Source organism: Parambassis ranga, chromosome 9 (assembly GCF_900634625.1).
Source record: "Parambassis ranga chromosome 9, fParRan2.1, whole genome shotgun sequence".
Lineage (NCBI taxonomy): Eukaryota > Metazoa > Chordata > Actinopteri > Ambassidae > Parambassis > Parambassis ranga.
Window position 1 is genome coordinate 3,103,256 of NC_041030.1, and position 18,917 is coordinate 3,122,172.

At 41.5% G+C, this 18,917-nt stretch overlaps 1 protein-coding gene across 1 annotated transcript in view; it reads left to right on the plus strand.

Moving 5' to 3' along the window:
- Positions 1–18,917, plus strand: part of arvcfb (ARVCF delta catenin family member b) — a 176,818-nt gene that overhangs the window by 21,064 nt on the left and 136,837 nt on the right. The window contains exon 2 of the mRNA XM_028413828.1: positions 16,811–16,895. The gene's annotated coding sequence lies outside the window, so the exon portion shown is untranslated. The remainder of the gene's footprint in view (positions 1–16,810; positions 16,896–18,917) is intronic.

Sequence of the window (18,917 nt, forward strand, 5' to 3'; positions counted from 1 at the left end):
TCTCAATCTTGATTGTTGGTGTAGCCAGACTATCAGCCGCTGAGCTTCCAGCATATGGGTGCTGATCACGTTAAAAATGACTCACTATCTCGCTCAGATCAAATCTTGCTGCACAAGGATTTTCTCCTCATACAGTCCAAGGATTTTTCTCGCCTTTACAGTACAAACAATTTCAATTCCACTACTTCCCGATTTTCTTTCCACGCTGCCACTTTCTGTTCCCTCTATCACATCCCATTTTCTCCATCTTGTGCTTTTCTTGGGCTGGCTCTCTGTAGAAGGTGTTACTTCCAGTTTCAGCAAGTATTTTGTAAAAAGGCTGGCTCCATCATTGAAGTTGGGCGATTTATTTTGAGCTCAGCTGGCTGCAAAAAGCTGTGTCAGATATGTCCAACAGATGGATGAAACATTTTACGCCTCTAAAAACGTGGGCTGTTTTCTGACATTCTTTATTTTGGGCAATATTTTCTGGTTTCTTTTAATAATCTTGATCACATTCCTGAGTAATTTCCCCTCCTGTGGATTGTCTGATTAGAGCGTTGAGCTCGGCTGAGCGCCCAGGCCAAACTGACAGGTGTAGGAGTGTTAGGAAAGCCTTGGCGGAGTTAATTTGGATTAACTGCCTTGGCACAGAATTGGAGGCGGTTTCACAGTGGGCTTTATCTTCAACACTGTTCTTCCCTTATGTATCAGAGAAAATGTCAGATCCGATGACTGCTGATTGATATTCAAGACTGAAGTCACAGGGTCATTGATAGGGAGTGGTCATGTGATGAATTATCCTTATTTTTTTTATTTATATTGCTCTTAATTACTAGCTTGCATGCTCTTATATAAATTTGCTTGTCATTTGCAAGTATCTGAAGATTTTCCTGTTCTTTTTTGTGTTTTGTTTTTGTGTGTGTGTGTGCTTGCATGAAACCAGCTAAAAACCTCAACATCTCTTTGGCCCCGACCCTCCACCCATCCATAGTTAATGTGACTAAGGCTTGTAGCATCCATTGAGTCACCTTGCTTGCATTCTCTCCGATGAAATGCCCACAGTTACTTTCACCTGCATTCCTGTTGGCTATGTGCCTGTTTGAATTTGGTGAAACATGGGACTGTTTGTGTGCTGCTATTTTAGGAAGTACCTCCATGAATTCGTCATTACGTGGGACACTTTTGTAACGACTGGTGCTCCTATCTGAAACCAGCTTGTATGGTGTCTAATGTCAAGCTAAAAACATGACATGAATACTTGTTGTGTATGGATTAGTGAATAAGGGACACAGCTACCATGTGGATACTCTCCACATCCATATACTGATCATGAACATATGACTGTGTACATAACCTGACTGTTGAAGACTCATGTATAGTCATGTTGCCATGTTTGTTTATAACAAAAGTTTGTGTGAAATGATTCCTTTCTTTGATAGGTAGCTGTGTCAGAGGTCATAGTGGGTGTATATACAGTTGTCTATATATTTAACACACACAAAGCAGCATTAGCTACGGAAGCGCTGAACTGCCACAGTAGAAAAAAAAATTTAATCACTATCTCGTTATAACGTCAAATGCTATCACGTTATAACGACATATTATCTCGTTAAAACGTCAAACCTTATCTCGTTATAACGTGATATTATCTCGTTATAACGAGAAGGAAGGCGAAGGTGATGCAGTACCCATCGAGCCTTCTGTGTCCTTCCAGCTGATCGATGAGAAATGAAGCTACCTCCAGAGGGTCGGTCTCATTCTTTCTTCTGAACAGTCCCATGCATTTTAAAAACCTTCTGAGTGTCCGCATACTGATCACAGTATCGTCCACTGTGCGCAGTAAGGACAGAATCTCCCCATGGCTTAATCCAAGCATGAAATAGAACTTAATTAAATCTTGTAAATGTGTCATTTTCCGATGTGAGCAGCAAACCGGTTAGGTTAGGCTACTTATAAACAGTTCATTTTTTATTACAGCAATAAAATGTATCTCGTTATAACGAGATAATATCACGTTATAACGAGATAGCGTCTTATCACGTCATAACGAGATACGGTTTGACGTTATAACGAGAAAATATGTCGTTATAACGTGATAGCATTTGACGTTATAACGAGATAGTGATTAATTTTTTTTTCTACTGTGGCAGTTCAGCGCTTCCGTAATTAGCTTTCATTTGGAGGTGTGATCAAGTTGTGGGCACTTGATCAATGTACACTATATTTTTGTGCTCAGCGGAATGTCAGATTCTTTAGCTGCTAAAAGCTCCTTTGTGTTAGCCAGTTAGTTGCTAGCGTTGTCTTTCTTTTGTCTTCTCACTGTGTTTAGACAGAATGTGAAGCATAAGTCAGAGAAAATGACAGAAATGATCCCCTGTTTGTGCAAACTGCTGAAAAGCAAACCGGATTTTAGTTTTTTCGAGCTCCTATAATAACTTCCATTCCACTGTGAATGTAATCCTGGCAGGGCAGCGACACCAATTACATTTTATAATTTGTATCAAATGAAGAGATGTTACAGTATTTTTTTATTTTTTAAATATTATCTGGTGATCTGATTTTCCAATTAGATTCAACATCTATGACAAAGCTGCCTATTCCAATAACTGTTTAATTCATACGGTCACATGATTCACAATCAATTATGCATGAAATCCAGAATGAGTGATTAATATGGACCTGACTAAGCCATCATTGAATCTGAATGAGTTACTGTTGGTTCTTCTGCTTTGCCCACCTGTTCCTGTGCATGCCGATAAACAGTCCTGCTACACGCTCAAGGCATCTGGCAGCTCAGCAGGTTTAAGGCCATATCTAATCTATACTATGCATTTGAAGCTAAATTGCCTTAACATAGACCTTAGGGTCTAGGGTCCTTTCATGCTTTGTCACTAGTTGCTCCAATGCCAAATTTGCTCCGGTATGACGTCAGGTCAGCATGGGCTAACAGGTTGTAGATCATTCACCCAGCATGATCTCCACCATCTGGAGGGGTTTTAGTCAGAAGTAGAGCTCATCAGATATGTGGTGGAACATTTGTAGTGTTTTATAACAGGTGGAGCAACATGGATGGAGAGGATTTTTAAAGATAAACATGTCAGAAAAGGTAACTTGAGATCATGTAAGATATGCAGAAAGAAAAAGGAATGTGTGCATGTTTAGGACAATGGCTGATTATACAATTTCATTTTTGAGTTTGGATTTAACCAAATGTTGAAAAAGGGATTTGTGCAAATGGATGGTTTTAATATTGCAGAAGACGTTTTACTATCCAGTATCAGATAGCTGACATATAGTTCCACAGTATGTGTGTCACAGTGATATCAAATGTACGTTTTTACTGGTGAAGAAGTGGTGAAATATTCCAGGATGCCTGCTTTGACCCTTGGGCTGTTGTTTTAGCCACTGGTTTGCTCTAAGGATATAGTCTCAGTGTTGAACTTGGAGCAGGGCTCTGCATATTTCTGCAAAAGAAAATACAGTAAATTAGATCTGTGTGTTTTCTAGAAGTAATGCAGGGAAAGCCATTATGCTCTACCATGGATAAGCATGTCATGTAGGTTTTGCAGCTAAGAAGCAGGTCATAAGATTAGTTATGTTTACATTTAGATGATATCTCAGTGATTTAAGAAGCAATGTTGATTCAGGTTGTGGTTACACGGTTTCAAAAATATGCCTTTTCCCTGCTGTATTTCATTCTGGATGATGGTAGTGAAGAAAAGGCTGCAGTAAACATGTCATCGACTGCCAGCGATGCAGCTCAGACTTGTAGGAATGGTGTGGCTTATTGTGATTGTCCAGGAAATGTTGGAATAGCACTTACAGCTTGACTGTGAGTCACACTAGGACGGGTTTCCACTTTGATTTTGACTCTTTTAAGCGCAATCAGGCAAGCAATACTGGTTCTAGTGGTGGTGATGTGACTCCCTACAAATAGGACATGGGACATTGTAACAGCAGTGAGTAGGTGCATGATACAATGGAGAAAAACATGCTTTTAAATTTTAATTGGGATAAACATGATTCCATGGTGTATTTCAGTTATTTTGTTTTTGTCCTTCTAAAAAGTAGGTCCTCTGAGGGGTTGTTTTTCCATCCACATACACGCCAGTGATTGATGAGTTGTGTATGACAACACTGTGTAAGCTGAGGGCTGGGTAAGCCTCCATAAATATAAAGCACTGGGGTATTTTCTTTACTTTTTCTGATCCCATTTTATTTGCATTGTTGCTATGACTTGGTGACTATAGTGCTGCAATCTGTTAGTATTCACATATGCAACTTTGCTGCAGTATTTCAATGGCAGAAAATACATTTTTAATGAGTTGTCTTGACTGTAACAACAATGTAATATATTTCTGTGTGTGTTTGCCTGCATTTCTCTGTGTAGATAAGCAAAAGAGAACTGCTGAGCAAGTGGATGATTGAGCGAGCTGGTGAATGAGCAAATGAGTGTAGCAAGCAAGTGACTTAGCTGTGTGTGGGTGAGCGACTGAGCAAATGAGACGGTGTTTGAATGAGCGTGTGTGTGTGAGTGATTCATTATTATTGATACCGTGTGTTTTCTCCCAGTGTTGCTACAGTGTGTTTTATGCTGTCTGGTAGTGAATGGTCTTGCAGTCCAGTGTATAATTGAGCAGTTGTTGCAGTGGCTGGTGTTACAGTGTGATCTGCAGCCTCTTAGCCTACCTCCACGCTGCAGTGATCTCTGCTCGCATCCCTCCTCTCGCTTGAGAGCCGCTCAGCCTTTCTGCGGCCTGTGGTAGATCTTTGGCATGGATGACAGAGCAGAGGAAGCAGCAGCCAGGTCAGGCTCTCCTTCCATTACCTGACTTCTGCACCTATAATGGGGGAGTCTGTGCAGCCTTCCTGACACTGACAGAAGGAATTTGCTTCATCTCGGCTCTGTTCAATGTGCAGAGTGGTCTGATGGAGTGCCAAAGTGTATTCTTGCAGAGTCACAATCTAACTTTTGTCTTGTTTTTTGTTCCCCCTTCATCCTTATGTTACTCTGCATCCATATGCAGTGTGTTGCTGCTGGTCAGTTTACAGCAGGTATACCTTACCTTTCCAAACAATACATCCTGCTTTGGTAAATTCCCAGTGCCCTTTCCTATTGGGATCATGTACCTCTTTGCATTACAGATAACATTGTTTATGATCCGTTCCATTTATTCACTCAGTCATCTTTAGACATGCTTGGCTTTTGTTGTTTGCCGTTCATTGGCATTTCCTATGAAACATGTTGTTGAAGGTTCTCAGTCATCCAGGTCATAATGCGTATTTACAAACAATAGTACTAAATGATTCCATAATATAATTAATTATGGAATCATTTAGTACTAAACATAAACTAAACATTTAGTTACTTAGGAAGCTGCTTGGATGAGCAGCGAAATGTCTTCAAGAAAACTCTACAAGTCCAGACACCTTGCTTCAATCTTCTCTATGTTACCAAACACAGCACAGCGAGATATTCAGTAATTCATTTAGTTATTGGCATACCTTTGCATAGTACTGTTAGTTCTGTTGTGCTGGTAGCATCAAGTGTGTTCTCTGTTCAATGTTAAAAGGAAGACATTAAAAGCAGCAGGGCTGCAAAGGCAAAGATTATATTGTAATGTGTGTGACCTTCAGGAAAAGCTGCTTGGTCTCAGCCTGATGCAGTGGATGTCAGTAACCGTGTACAAAGATGGAAAGAAGCCAGGGTCTGTTAGGCTAAATACATAGCCATTGGGGCTTCATGTCTAACCTACTCTTCAGTGTCTGCTCCCTGGAGAGATGGACTGCATTCCATTCAAGGCTGAGGTTTCTGAGGTCTGGACCTCTGCATGTTTTCTGAGGTGCATATAATAAGAGTCATGTTATAGTTACTTGTTGCTGCAAAGATTGTATAACACCACGATGTTCCACTTTCTCCTGATCGCTGGCATCATTGCTTGTTTGGAGTGTGGGGAGGTGGACAATGAGAGGAGTGAACACTTCTGTCACTCAAGACGACTGACACGAGGATGTGCGCATCTATACCAGATGTTATGCTATGGGTGCTCAGGGAGACAGAAAAGGACAAAGAAAGGTCCAGATTTCTATTCATCTGCTTTGAGATATCATCAAGGAATGCTATTAAATGTTACTTTATATTATGATAGTTTGTATTTTTTTATGTATATAAAAATCTTAGCTGTCAGGTTGTACTGTCAAAAACTCTTCAGAGGTGATGGGTAGCTTTCAATGGATTGGATTAATAGTGTACATCTGTGAAAATGATGAAATGAGAATCAAATGCTATTTGTGCGTGTTTGATATTTAATAATAGCAAGTTCACCTTTTGCACCTCTGTGACTGTAGCCATGACTCCTCTCAGAGACAGCTGGACCTTTGATTCCACAGAGACAGGATTTTTAATTCCTGTTTATAGAGAAAGGATTGCGGCTCTGGGCTTGCAGTGGCGGCGAGGTGCAGTCTGTACTAGTTACTTCTTATTGCTGGATTGATTTGTATAACATGCAGTCACTAATTACTGTATGTTTAAGCACATTGAATGAGATCATATTTATTCAAACATCTGCTGGTATTGATAGTGTTAACATGTTTTTCCAGAGAAAGCAACAGCACTTTCCCTTAAAACCACAACTTGACCGCCTTTGACATGATAATGAATGTTTTGAGAGATGAAGATCTTATTCCTTTCATCCTCTTAGGTCTTTGCTGGATCACACATCACAGCATGTCTGGTATGATCAGGGGGAGGACCTTTGAGCAGTTAGGAGGATTCATACACGGCCTCCTCCAGAGCAACATGCTTCCTAGATCTCCAGGGGTCTCTGCGGTGCAGTAGAGAAACAGACTGTCTTAGACATATGAACTCCACTGGCCCTTTGAAGCTCCATCAGCATGCACACAAACCTCATTTGTTTGGGCCCAGTCTGTAAAATCTGTGTGTTTTCAGCTCCTTTTTTTACGGTTTACGTCCTCAGCACAGGGCAGAGCGGACGAAGCAAAGACAAACACAGCCTTTCCTTGTGCTATATTGAATTTGGCATGAACAAATATGGAATTTGGAACTAGAGATAGTAAAACAGTGTGAGTGAGGCAGGGTAGGGGTGTCAGAGTATATTCCACATGCAAATAAATGATAGAAATCTGTCAGATGTTTCACATTCCAAGTGAGCAAATATGTTGTACTGAGAAAATGCTCCTTTCCCCCCCTCCTGTGTTGTTAGAGCTATGTTTGATGACTGCAACATTAGCAAGATAAGCTGAGTAATTAGTGTTAAACACCTGTGCTCCTAGCACCTCGCTGCTTCTTCCAGCCAGAATGCAGGGGCAGCAAAAGAAAGCAGAGCTGCTTTTGTGCCAGTGTGTTGCCAGTATGTTTTCACACCCATAGGGGGCAGCTGTGCTCTCCACAGCACCTCCTCTCTGACTAAGAGAGCAGCAGAGACACAGAGAGAGATAACACAAGTTATCCAATAAGCTGGTGTGTTTTCCTGTGTGTGCCCTTACATGCTCTTAGTGCCCGGAAAGAGTCCATTTTATCTGTCTTGTTTATGGCTGCAGCCAATCGGAGTGCATGCGAAGCACCATGCAAGTCCTTAATAAAGTCAGACATCTGCCACAGAGAGTGCACGGTCTCGTTGTGATGCCGAGCTCTCTCATACATATTACTTTGTATCCCTGTCTCTCACTATTGGAATCTCTCTCAGTTAAAAGCTTTTATTTAAAGCCATCAACACCGCTGAGTTCACAGTGGTGGAACCATTGATTACCGCTGCCTTAAATGACCGAGGGTAATGAATCATAACAGAGTGAATGGTTGGTCCCTGACACTGGGCAGCTAAATAGTTGCTATGCTTACTATAGTGCAGCTGAGCTGTTGTTCTCTGGCAGAGTGGGTGCAGGAGGGAAAAAAACTCTTGTAGATGTAATATGTCTGTGTCAAGCAGTAGAGGCAGAGAAAGAAAGACAGTGAATGCTGGCATGGAGTCAGCTCTCTGTAGTCAGATTCCTGGCACACACTGGACTGTAATAAACCAAACAATATCACATTAACACTCGAGGTCCGCCATTAATGGGGCCCGGTTCTGGCCAGCAGACAGTATTGAACAAACGCACATGTGCTCCACACACACACACACCACTGCAAGTGCCCACTGTCTCCCTACTGACTATTTAATTCTGTGGCTGATAATTATAACTGTTATCTGTTGCGTCTGAAAAATTATTGAGCTTGTCAGCACCCATTAATTTACTCTGTATCATAAATTAAGTGGCGCGGGGTGCGTTTTATCCTCTTCTCACTAGAGTAAATGGAGGCAGTTTTTCCAGAGGCTAAGTCTGCTTTACTGTACAGTGCGTCACACACGACAGACCTTTGTTCTGCTTCCCTGTCATTTAAAAGCCTGGAGAAAATGAGTCGCAGATAAATTAGCCACAGTCAAGTGTGTATATGCCGCTGCAAACTGGAATGAGGATGTGTCATCTAATCTGAGCTAAGGGTATACATGCTAATGAACAATTCCTGTCTGTATGTAACAACAGAGATCTAGAAGTGGATGTGTGTTGTATGTTATGTTCACTCAGTGCTGCCGTCTCTATATGTCATACCTGTTGCTGCAATATGAATCATGAAGCTTAAATGTGCAGGATTGTGTTGCATTTAGGTACAGCATTGTGCATCTGCATATGTAGCAGCAGTAGCTGTCAATCAAAAGCTAATACTTCCTTTATATTTTAAATGAAACAGGTGGATAACAAGTGTACACTGTTAAAAAACAATGTGTGTTAAATAAAAAGTTTATCCTGCTTATTGATGATATTGATTGTTGGCCTATAAGTAACAAGAAACAGCCAAAAAATATTTTCTAAAATACAACACCTGCAGCAAGACTGTGTGTCCTCTACACCTGCAATACCTGTGACACTCTTAGTAATAGTGTGGGTGCATTTGGGAAATGATGCATCTCAGTGCTGCAAGCTGAAGTGATGTGTGATAGGATGCACAAACCCAGCAGTTCCTGCTAAGAATATCGGTCTAGTCCACTTGTTCATTTGGAGATGGGAAGCATCTCCATTTATTTCTTTGTGGTTAAGTTTATCTAATCACTATATAGTGAATATTTAACACTACAGCTGACTCCTGCTTCATTTGGCTGGGCAGGTTGTGGATAAATAAATAACTTCTGTTTCCAGGGAGCAGGAAAGTGTTGATTGTGTTTGACAGATCCACAGACAGCCTGTCACAAACCCACCAACCATCAGGTGCAACCACACGATGTAAAGGTCCACTACTGCTCCCTAAATCCCCATCAACACCACCTTCATCCCTCTACACATTTTTAATTCATAGCCTCATCCTCCTGTTTCCCTCTGTCTTTTTCTTCCATTGTTCACATCTCCATCTCTTTACTCCATCCTCCCACCTTCCCTCATTGTAGATTCCCTCTGGTGGCAGCCTGCAGAAACCTTTTCAGCTGGATAAAGCTGGTGTGGCTGATACAACACCAGCATCCACAGATAGATATGCTGCTTAAATCTCTGTTACATCTTAGCTGTGGAGGTGAAGATGTTAGGCTGTTAGTGAGGTGCTGGGTGGTACGGCCCTTTGTCCAAACCTGTGAGCCTCATTATTTGAGCACCACCGTATAATTTGTGAGACATTATCATTATACATAAATCTGCAGTCTAGCTTGCTTTGCTGTGCTGTAAAGCAAATCATTGGTGAAAAAGTCGCAGCTGACTTTGAGCTGCTTTTTTGCTCCTTTCTCTTCATGTTGACATCATCTGGTTTCTCCTGCTACAAAGTCTATACGTAAACTAAAACATATTATACATTTTAAGGAGAGGGGCATCTGTTGCCGCCTTACTCACCTGCTGCTGCTGCTGCTGCATAGACCCTATGTGATCCGGCATATTGTGCTTTGTTTACCTTTATGTAATAGTTTGGGCTATTTATGCAGCTCCAACTTTGGAAGCTGCCACTCTGAATACAAATCTCGTTGCAGTGCTGCTGCTGCTGCTGGTGGTGCTGGTGGTGCATGGGTATTTTACTGCTCCTGGATTTGTCCTAGACTCAGATATATGGCTTAAGGTTTAAATAGATGATCAGAAAGGTCTGCACTAGCACTTTCCAGTGGGAGACTTATATATGGTGTAACTTTGCTGAGTGTGAAAGTGGAGGTGAAGTTAGGCTGGCATCATGTGCAAAATATTTGGCACATGATGTTGAGTTGCAGATTTTTTTGTGATAAGTTTAGATCTTGCCAGGAAGGTCTGTGAAAATAATAACTGTATGTACCTGAATCCACCTGATTGCCTGCTGCCACTGAGAAAAAATCATCTCAGCACAGGTTAACATGACAATTAAATCCTGAATCTTAACAATGCATAAATGCAGGCAGCAAATGAAGAGTGTGTGTGTGTGTGTGAGGGACAATACAGAGGATTTTAGTTTGCATTTTTGAGTGCCACAGACAGGGGGGTCGGGGCGGGGAAGAGATTCCACGGTGCATTAAGTCCATCTGAATGGATTTTTACTCTGTCACAGCACACACTGAGCTCCAGTTTTCATAACAGCATTGAATCACCATTTCCATTCCCCTAATTCTTTCCATCTTTTGTTGCAGGCAGCAGACTTGGCAACTATTGTTTGACACGTTGCTTGTGCCAGAGAAAACTGTGTGTGTGCTTCTGTGTGTGTGTGTGGAATAGTTGAGGCTGGCTAATCCATAAGCCATAATAGGAGGCTGTTGCTTTTAATGCCATATCAAGTGGAAGTGTCTTTGCACCATCGTCTCTGGCAGTAACCATTTTACCAGCTATTAGCAGCGAGTAGGGAGGTTTGACCGTCACCAGGCTATAAATTTTTACAGCTGTTAGAAGTGATTGGAAAAAGGCAAAACATTATTTTCACATTAACAATTGGTTTTTCTGTGAGAATCATGAAAGTATGCATGAAGAAACTGTTAATTTAAGAACAGGAAAAAAATGAAATGAGGATTTTGAGGATTTTCTGCAACTGCAGCAATAAGCTTCTTATTAATCCCTACGCCTAAGATGAATGAATATTTTATGTCTGAAGATGGAGCAGGAGACAATAGGTCATAAAGTCAAACATTGGCGTACCTATATTGAATCTGTTCCATAATTTGAAGATTGGATCTGCAGTCTACAGAGAGTCCTTTTTTTTCACACCGAAGGAAATCACGACTGAAACTTTTTCCACTTCAAAACCGTTGAATCCAGCCTTTGAGGCACTTTTACTAGTTTTCATTATGCCTCTGCTGAATTAGTTTTGAAGAAAATCAATTCTGCCTGTGCGTTGGAAGAGGTGCTTTAGTATTAGCATTCATAAGAATATCAGTCAGTCAGTACGAGTGGGTTAAAGACAGGGAACAAAAGTTCAGATGGATTTTCTTTCCCCCCCACAGGGATTTTAACTCCTGGCCGTTCCTCCTTACTGAAATCCAGTAAGACCCCTTCCACCACCGCTATCCCTTCATCCCATTAGCACCAAACTCAAGGGACTTCTGGTAAACCATGCAAGGTCACCAAGTCATTGACTATAGACATCAGATAAATTGTTCTATTTTTGGGGCATGAAAGGTCCAGTGTGGTATGTCTGGAGCATGACTTTAGATATAATAATGCAAATAAAAGCAGATGTTTGTGGCCTATGGTTTTAAGGGTGACAGATCAGGTGAAAAGGACTGGTGTTTGAACAAATTCAAATCCATGTTCCTGAATGGCATCCAGCACCACAGTCGATTGAAGCACTCAGTTTGTCGTATCAGCTCAGTGTTTTTTTTTTATTGATCCGTCAAGATCACATCAATGGTCTCCATTGAGGTGACCTGCCTTCTAAAACAAGGCTGATCTCCTTCTCTTCACGATACTGTAACAAGGTGTGCCTTCCACTAGTGTTGCCATCCTGCTCTTCCCGGATCTTGTTGGCTCATTGTTAGGCTGCAAGCTTCAGGAGAGCCTACAAGAGTCAGGAGAGAATGAGCTTGGTTCTGCTTTGGGATGAGAAACAAATCTCTGAAATAAGTTTTACACTTAAATTTATCATCTTATCAAAACAGTGTAACAACAAGTCTGAGTCATATCAAGCCCGTAGTAACAAACATAATATTTCCCAGTACAACCGCTAACTAACCCTGACCCTTTAAATGAATTAACCAGAATTGGAAGTGTATAAGTTCAAATGATAGCTGATAAGGTACCATGGAAAATGAGTTTTTGATGTTTCTAACTTTGGAAGGATTAGTCATTAGTCCTCTCAACCCTTTGTTGTGAGAACATGAGCCTTCTGGACAGAATCACTTCAGCAAACTCCCTCTCCCCCCCCGTGTCTGTGTGTCGTTGAGTGCTGCCATTGATAAAGAAGCCAGAACTCTCTTCAGACGACTTCCCCTTTACGTCATCTGTCGGCATCAATTAACCTTCAGCCACAAAGACCGAGCTCTGCAGAAGCCCAAAGCTGCAGGAAGGCTAGAAAAATAAACACAGAGCAGCTCAAATCAGCTAATATGATGTGGAAAGACATAACCATTCGTATTGCAGTGTGTGTGTATTGTATGTAAATGATTAGTTGTGGGTTTTTTTATATTTACTTGTTTCATCACTGTTTTCAATTGTGTATAATCTCCACCACCACCATCACTTACTACCTGCGTTCCTATGGTAACAGAGACCACAGTCCCTGGCTCTCCCAAATAGTGTTTATCTTTTAGCTCAGTCACTGAGCCCCGCTGATGTATCTGAATCAGAATTTTCCACCATTAAATGATAGAGTTTCTTAGCCACAGCGATGACTAAAAACAGCATATGCAGCATGGAGAAGCCAATGATAGCAATCATATCTGTTACTATGAGCACACATCACATTTACTCATTTCATCTAATGAATCCTGGAGTTTACAAGGCTGTTAGTAATATGAACTCTGTGGTTTAATTTCTATTTAAACCCACAATCTGGATAACACAGATGATTTTGTAGTCTTGTATTAACACTGACAGGAAGACCACCATCTCCCAAGCAAGCCAAATGTACAGCCTGTGTCCATATGGTCCAGCCTGCTCTCCCCCCATCACCTCCTCCCATTTCATCTTCACCCCAGCCTCTGTTCACAGCAGGCGATTAGAAGACGCCCACGCAGCGTGTTTGTGGGAAAGGGGGCTGCACTGTGATTATGGACTACATCTCCGTATGTAAACAAGAATTTGTAGTGTGATTATCCTCATTATAACCCAGTGTTTGTTTTAATGATGTTTGGGATATTTTTGGTGCCTAAACATGGGCAATGAAAGACAGAAAATGAAAGTAAAAATAAATGACAGGGATCATTATTATTGTGTTATGTCACCAGTATAGAGTTGTGTGACGATAATGTACAGTTTATCAGGTGATAAGAAGTTTTAGAGTGTTGTTTTAGAGAAAATAATTAAAATAGCACTGTCAGTTTCTTATGAGCAACAGGGACAATGAAGCCATCACATGGTGGCTGTGTGTAAACGGCTGCAGCTGTGACACAGGTGGTGCTGGTCCGGTGCACCTGATAGAGAAAACTGAATCACAGTCATATCTCATTTTAGTTTGTGCTGCGCAGCGTTGTGCTCCAGTTTGTCTTAACCTGCCCTCTCGCCTCTATTTCAGCTCTCTGAAACACTCGGTTAGAACAAAGTCCAGAGTTTCTCTGAGACCAGCAGGGGCTGGTGGGACATTTCTGCCTGGTCGCTTTCAAGGTGCCCATCAGACTGTGACCACCGAGGCTCATGCTTGGGAGTGTGTGTGTGGTCATAGGGCTTAGGCTGCCAGCAGTGGAGGAGCAGGCGGCGGGGGCAGGCCGGCTCCTCCGATCCCTCAGAGCTCCATCTGGACCGTAGGGGGCTGTCATTTATGAGTGCAGGGGCTGGGCGGAAGAGCAAATTGCTTTTTAATCGATCATATTCCCAGTAAAAGCCACTCCCAGCAGCCACTAGCCTACTTTCCATTCTATTTAAGGGAGCTGACTACTGTATTTGTGCAGCAGGGGGTGAATTCTGTTGACTGCTTCAAGTCAGTAAAAACTGCTTTACACTCTTATCTTAGGTCAAAAATACAACCTCTGTGTGGTTGCTTATTAAAATCCAAGTACTACAAGGGCCTTGTAATACTACAAATGACATGAAGGCTGGTGGCACGCTGTTCCTTTGTATTTGCAGCAGGCAGTTATTCCAAGGCGATGAAACGCGAGCATGAGACACTGATACACTGACAACAACAAAAAGAAATTCCTCCCTGCCATCAGACACCACGGAGCTACAGTCAAATGTGTCATACGCTTTTTTTTTATTTTTATTTTTTTTATAAAAGCCCAACAATGCTGTAATGTGATCATCCTCCCAGCTCCACTTTCTTGTATCTATTTTTAAGTCAGATGCCCAGCGTTGAGTTTCACGCCAACAGGCGCTATCAAGCACGAGCAGCAGATTATGACTCAGCCCAATGCTGCTGCTGATTGTTGGATCCATTTTCTAAGACGCTGTTGTTTCGAACTAATCTGCCCCTCGAGGCTTCTGAAAAGGAAGTTTAAGTCTTTATTTGCGTGCTCTGTAGAACAAAAATATTTGTTGTTCTTTTCAAAAAGCATTCAATCAACCACTTTTTCAAAACAAAACAAAACAAAAAATGCTCCAGCTGTAATGGTGTCACATAAAAGATCCTGCAGAATGAGCAGTACTGTCAGTTTCCCTTTGGTGTCCTCTCAGGAATTGTAGCTGTAGCCACATTCTAGACCAGACAGGTTTCTGCTATTTGCTTAAAATTAGTTTTGGGGTGTGATTACTTTTCTCTGCAGTGCAGACACATCGAGGACTGTTTTAATATGAGATTACAAAGACAGACTTATAAAATGTGTATTGATTTTTAAGTATTTTTCTAGGTTACGATGTCCTGATATGATTACATTTATGTTTAAAAGTTTGTTCCCCCTCTTCTATTTTGTAAAATCAAAAACCAATACCACTTCACTGTGCCATTATTAAGTAATTAATTTATTTATTCCATGTGCTTTTTAGACAGAAGACTCCGTCTCCTGGTAACCCTTTAAACAGACTGTACTTGTTCAGTCTTCTTCTCATTGTGCTGTCACATTAACACTGAGCATGCTCAGTGAGGTCTGTAGACTCTGACATGTAGCTCTTGGGTTCTTTGTATTTCTCTTTTTTGATCTTGGGCTGAATCTGCTTGGACATCCACTCCTGTGAAGATTGACAGCTGCCTTGAATATTTCCACTTGTGAATAATCTTTTTTGTAGAACATTGAACTCCAAATAGTTTGAAATGGTTTTATAAGTCTTTCTGATTGATGCAAAGCAACAGTTTCTTCTCTAACACCATTGTTTCTGTCTTTCTCTCTTGTCATTGTGTTAACACACACCTGGATGCTGCCAAACGTCTGTTTTTACAGAGGTCTGTAACCTGCTGATGATCAATTTATCAAGGACTGATGATCAGCAGCACCTGCTGCAGCTCAACTCATTAAATCCTATGCTAAGTTGTGTCCTACTTGCATAAAATTTACATTTTGTCATTTGACCTTTAAACCACTGGTTTTTGCTTCCCTCCAAGGACTTTTGATCACAAACCATAATAGTGTCAGAGTGAATGTTGACAGGTGGACATGGTTGTTGACAGTGCTGAGGCATAAAAAATAACATCAGCCTTGTCTCACTCTGATCCCAAATGCAAGCATTTCACGTAAAGTCTCAAAAAACATTGAGATAACATTGTTAGTTTAAGATCCCGGGCAACCAAGTCAACAAAAAGTCAACAAAACTTTTTAACAGAACACCATTACCAAAAAAACATGCTCCCACGTGTGGACTAAACTTGGGCCTCAAAGTCTCTCTAACCTTGTAATGCAGATTGTCAGCCTTTGTGTCTGCTGGCTAATGGAAAATAATGGGAAAGCACAGGCATCACACAATTGTAGAGCTTTTATTGTGAAACTCCACACTACATTTTGTTCTGTGGACCAACAATAGCTATTACACATATTGATGTAAGATCGGGTCCACAACACATACAGAGAGACAAAAACACAGCAGCAGCACAAACATAAAACACTGCAGATGGATAAAACAGGGCAGAAACACATTTGCCAATTTAGTCTAACAAAACATACAGCATAACAACAACCACGGTCCTTCCACAGAAAATAGAGTGAGGAGAGCAAAGAGTCAGGGGCATGTCAGGTACTCAGCTGGAGGACCTGGACTTTCTGTCTGTATCTTGTCACGGTTTCGCCCCCTGACCAAACAGAACATGAGCCTCAGCACCACATGCTGCTGTCTGGCTCTGCTGCTGTCCTCATGTACCTGCTTTTATTAAGGATGCTCTCTGTTGTTTACTAGCCCTGAGCACAGAGAGGAAAGGTGCTCCAGCAGCATGAGGTGGTGTCGATGTGAAATTATAAATCTGATAGCTACCAGTCGATGCTGTCTACGTTTGATATGCTGTAGCTTTTCTTTTAAACACAGCAAATCAATATGTTGATGTTATTATTAATGTAACATGTGCAGGGAAACTGACTGGAAGGGGTTTTCTCACTGGAGCTTCAAGGCAGTAGAGGCACATATATATGTGATCAATGAGGACCAATGAAAATACACTCTTTGGGTGCAGAATCACTGACTTTTTGACAAAACAGCCATGATGGGTATATGACTGCAGTTGTATTTGGATTTGACGTGAAGTGTCTACCAAACACAGCTCAATTGTCGTTTTTTTTCTCATTTATTCTCATCTTTCAGTAACACAAATTCTTTTTTTCTTGTTTTTCAGGTGCAGCAGCTCATGAGTTGTGACTCTGCTCTGATAAATGTCCACCTGCTCTGATACTTGTATGGGTCTTCGTCTTCAACCAAAGGTGAGTTCATCCTCTTTTTTAAAAGCAGCTGGGCTGCCTCCAGATATGTTATTGCCAGATTTATGTATAAACAAATGCATGTCCAAGAAGCTGTAAAAAGATGGCTCATCAAGTAGGAGTCAGGATGATGCAGTAGAGTCGTGATGTGGTTTAATGACATGCTCGAAAACCTCAAGGCTGGGGTTGAGATGGCTTTGGAGCTATGTAAGTCCAGATTTACTTTATAGGGGTGTAGCTTGTTTCTATAGCTCAGATTACCTGGGTGGGTAGCAGTATTTTGTGTGTCAGAGAGGAAAATCATTGTGTCATGTTTACATCTATGAAACACTCTGAAAGAAACAAGATCCAGAGTAACTGCTCCATTCAGAGACTGTCTTTGGTTGCCCTTGCTTTCACTGTCTTCCAAACTACTGATGCTGTTGTTGTAATGTTTTGTGTCCACCCGACGATTCAGGCCTTGATGCCGGTTGCCTGGAAGCCATATTTGTTTGAAGCTTGAAGAAAAAAAAACCAAATGGTCAGCCTTTTCTGACAGAGCCACTATTTTATGCTGCTCTGTTTAATTCCCAAAGTTAATCTTGTTTCTGGCAGCCAGAGCGGGTCATTTGCATAGTTTGGCTGAAGAAAAAGCACATCCCAGCTCCAGGTCATGTTTTGTGTTTGTCCTGGAATTGGACTTTTTTCTTTAATAGGAGTTCCTGCTCTGGCTCCTATTGTGGGAGCAGTACATCACCAGAGCTCCATCTACACGCTTCCACCAGGAGTTACTGCCTGGCTTCGGATGAGATATCGGCTTTTAACATGGGGGGAAGATTTAAAGACTAGCAAAAACATTCGCACAAAATGGGGGAAGACAGCGGCAGCCAGACTCTGACATGTGGTTATTGAAAGCACTGGCATGGGGAGATTAAGCCACCTCCACCACCTCCCTCGGGGCTATGATTCAGCTCCAGTTGGTGCCTGTTCTGCTGTTCCCCTGAGAGGCAGGTCTGCTGGGACAGACCCACTGAGTGATTCCTCACTGTCATGTGCTGCTTCACTGCCTCTTAGCTGTACGCTGTAAAGATCTATTTTATTTTTGACCTCTAAAAATACCTTATTTATGATTCACAAAGGTGCGTGGCCATCTGTGTAGCAACTGTTTGTTGCTTTAAAAAGGTCAAATCACGGCCACACTCTGCACCCTGCAGCTCAAACAGGAACCTTTCTGTGGGTGATATTGTAGAAATGTAGTAAGGGCCAGTGCAATTTTTTATTCCTTTCTGGGGACCTGTTGAGTTATTATAGAAGCAAAGTAAAGCAGTGATTGGAGAGCATACTTGAGTAACTTTATAGCTTGTTGTTTTGCCAAGCTCAAGCAGAGCAATAACTTTTTTTATCTCAGCGTTTATCTTTAGCATCATATCTTTCTTACCTCGGGTTAGTTAGGATACAGTACTTTTTTATATAGTTGCATGGCAACGACAATAATGATCTTGTGATCTTTAACTTCCTCACACTGGAGTGTATGTGTGATCGGAGCTGAATGGCACCTTATCCAGTGAGACTATTCTTTGTAAGAACCATATTTAGCGTGGCCTTCCTCAGGAGGCAGAGCAGGTAAAGTGCACTGACACAGTGCAGTTATCCAGCCATGAACCTCCCCCTCTCATATCAAGGTCATATTATCCTCAAATCCTTCACCTACCAAAATGGCATCAGTTTAATTAATTCTCTGGAGCCTAACTATAAGGAAGGCTATTTTAATGGTGAAGGGATCGCATATTAATCTGCTGGCAAGGGGCCAATTATGGTTGACTGTCACTCTGCATGCGTCTACACTAATACAACCTCTCTTGGCCGGATCTCAGTGGTTTTGTGAAGTTTTGTTTTAGAAATATAGGAACGCAGCCCGTTCTCTGTAATGGAGGCAGATATTTCAGACAGGCGTGCTGTGAATCAGATGAATCTTTATGTAGCACACAGTTAAACGCTAACATGACCATTTAAAATTCATTTTTTACAGCAACCCAGGTTGCACAG